Genomic DNA, 3,468 nt, shown 5'->3' with positions numbered 1-3,468 from the left:
GCTGGAGAAGTGCCAATTTGACGTGCCGGAGGTGGATTTTCTGGGCTACAAGCTGTCTGACAAGGGGCTCGCCATGGACAGCGCCAAGGTTCGAGCGGTGTTGGATTGGAAGAGTCCGCGCAACCGGAAGGAGGTCCAACGGTTTGTCGGCTTTGCGAACTTCTATCGCAAGTTTATCAAGGGCTTCGCGATGCAGACAGCGGCCATCACTGACACGCTTAGCTCCAAGAAGAAGAAGTTCGTTTGGACAGCGCAGGCGGAGCAGTCCTTTCAGGCACTCAAGCGTCTCTTCGCGTCGGAAGAGCAGCTGCTTCATGTCAACCCCAGCAAGCCGATGAGGGTGGAGACAGACGCCTCGGACAGAGCCGTGGGGGCGGTCCTGTTGCAGAAAGACCCGCAGGGGGTGTGGCGACCGGGAGCGTTTTACTCCAGGAAGCTCAGCAAGTCCGAACAGAACTACACCATCTGGGACAGGGAGTTGCTGGCCATTCACGCAGCGTTCAAGGCGTGGAGGCACTTTCTGATCGGCGCCAAGCACACGGTGCAGGTTTGCACGGACCACAAGAATCTAGAGCACTGGCGCACGGCACAGTTCCTGAACCAGAGGCAGATACGTTGGGCTGAGTTCTTTGCAAACTTCGACTTCCGAATAGAGTATGTCCCGGGGGACACCAACATCATGGCAGACGCTCTCTCCCGTAAGCCACAGTATCTGGAGGACGCAACGCCAGCGGCCGCCATGCACATCTTCGCACCAGCAGTGTGGGCGTGCGCCGCGGCGACCGTGGACCTAGAGGCGGTGCGACGTGCGTTGCAGGAGGACTCCTTCGCACAAGCAAAGATGGCAGAGGTGCAAAGGGGCAAGGCAGCGGCCGACGGTTTCCGGCTACGAGATGGATTGCTCATCCGAAAAGGGGCCATCTACGTGCCGGGAGACGAACTTCGAGCCAAGGTGCTGCAGCAGCTGCACGACGCGCCCACGGCCGGGCACTTTGGCAAGGAGAAGACGGTGGAATTAGTAGCCAGGGATTTCTGGTGGCCTGGAATGAGAGGGGAGGTCGCAGACTACGTGGCGAGGTGCGACACCTGCCAGAGGGCCAAACCAGTGCACAAACCGCCGGCCGGACTGTTGGAACCGCTGCAAACTCCGGTCGAACCTTGGGAAAGGGTGGCGCTGGACTTTGTCACGGATCTGCCCAGCTCAAGGGGCAAGACGGCAGTGCTGGTGGTGGTGGACCTGTTTTCCAAGATGGCGCATTTCATTCCGTGTGCGAAGGTGGCCACGGCGGAGCAAACCGCCAAACTGTTCATAGACCACGTGTTCAAGGTTCATGGTCTGCCACGGTCTATTCTGTCCGACCGGGGGCGGCAGTTCATCTCGAATTTCTGGCAGAAGCTGATGGGCTTCCTGAACGTCAAGATCAACCTGGCGTCGGCGAGACACCCGCAGACCAACGGGCAAGCGGAGCGGGTCAATGCCATCATGCAGCAGTACCTGAGATGTTATGCAAATCAACAGCCTGCGACGTGGGTGGATTACCTACCGCTTGCCGAGTTTGCCTACAACAACACGAAGCACGTGTCCACGGGGGTCACGCCGTTCTTCGCCAACAACGGGAGGCACCCCAGAACCTTCCCGGGACTGGAAAGAATGGGGGAGGGGGAGCCGCAGACAGCAGATGCATTCGCGTCGGAGCTACAGGAGGTCCACGATCAGCTGAGGCGCCACCTGGAGCTGGCCAAGCACGCATACAAGGTACAAGCGGACAAGCACAGAAGGGTTGGAGAAGAGCTCCACGTGGGAGACTGGGTTTGGTTAGCAGCCCACGCAGTGCCGGCCAGGTCGTTGGCCAAGAAGAAACTAGGGCATAAGCAACTGGGGCCCTACCAAGTCGAAGAGCAGGTCAACCCGGTAGCTTTCAGACTGGCACTTCCGGAGGGTTCCAGAATGCATCCGGTATTCCACAGATCGGTGCTCACTCCCTACAAGGCACCGCACAGGTTCCAGGAACCCGGAACAGCGCCGAGTCCGGTCAGAGACAGAACAGGGCACGCGGAAGTGGCACAGAAGGAGCGCATCAACGAAGTCACTGAGATTTTGGACTCCAGATGGGGGGAAGAGGGGGTAGAATACTTTCTCGCCAAGGAGGGCACCCCGGCCAGTGCGAACAGCTGGGTGCCGGGCTACGCCTTGGACGAACCTCTCCTCAAAGACGAGTTTCATGCCCTCTTTCCCCATAGACCTATGCCAGCAGAATATTTTGACGACTGGCTTTTCACGCCCACACTTTCGGCCAGCACTTTCCGGGGGTTCGACTCGGACGAGGACCCGACACAAGACGTCCGTTCCCCGGAGGGGTCACCCTCGGGATCTGCATCAGAACCCTCGTATTGGTGGGACGATAGGCCAGAGGAGCAGTGGCGCAGACGGTGGCTGGAAGGCCCAGGACGAGCAACACCGACAGGAGGAAGTGAGGGAGAGACGGACATGGACGTTTTCGGGGACGACCCTGGTTTCGAGCACGGCGGCACAGAGATGGAAGCGGAGGTGACTGTCGTCGACGAGAGCGGGGAGGAAGACCCGGGAGACTTCAGATGGAGGCCTGCCACGGGAAGCGACCGATACCCGACGTTCGTCCCTTTGCAACTGCAGCCCCCAGCTCCAGCACCGGAAGGAGAGGAGGGGGGAATGGGGGGCTTCGAGGGGGGGATGGATGTCAGGGGTTTAGGAGCAGAAGCACGGGCAAGGGAGGAAACAGAGAGCGAAGGGGAGGAGGCAGAAGAAAAGATGAGTGACGACGACGACCCGAGATCTCCTAGTCTTTCCAGTGAATCAGAGGATTCACAGAAAGGAGCACCAGTGGCGAGGGCAAGGGGGGAGTCTAGGGGGGCACCCCAGGAAGACAGAGCCAGAGAGGACTCAGGGGGGAGCAGCTGGAAATCGGGACCAGCGTCACTGCCAGGAAGCAGGGAAGAGGAAGGGAGCCAGGGGGGAAGCGCTGGCAGCTCACCACAGGAGGGAGGACATGAGTCAGGAGTGGCCACACCTCCACAGGAGGGAGGACATGAGTCGGGGATGGCCACACCTCCATCGGGGAGCGAAGAAACGGTTGAGAGGAAAGTGGAAGGTTGGGCGCGCGCGCCAAGTTCAAATGCAGAGGAAGGCGGCGCAGTAAGCAGCCCCGAAAGAGAGCCAGGTCCTAAAGCCCGGCGCAAGGAGGCAGGAGGGTCTGGGTCAGCGTCAGAAGAATCCCGGAAGGAAGAAGCCCCGGGGGGTAGAGGGACCCAGAGGAGGACAGTCAGGAGGAAAAGGTGGAGCAAGGCTAGGATATTAAGTTGGTGCACACAGGGCGGAGACTCAGACGGAGCTTCGCCGACCTAGCTACTAGGCGTAGAGTTGCGCGCAGCAGCGTGAGAATGGAAACTGTAATTCAATAAAGACTTTTACTTAATGACCGCTGGCTAGCG

The sequence above is a fragment of the Podarcis liolepis genome, assembly GCF_965112155.1.
Source record: "Podarcis liolepis genome assembly, chromosome: 6".
NCBI lineage: Eukaryota > Metazoa > Chordata > Lepidosauria > Squamata > Lacertidae > Podarcis > Podarcis liolepis.
Note: the sequence above shows the minus strand (reverse complement) of the source record.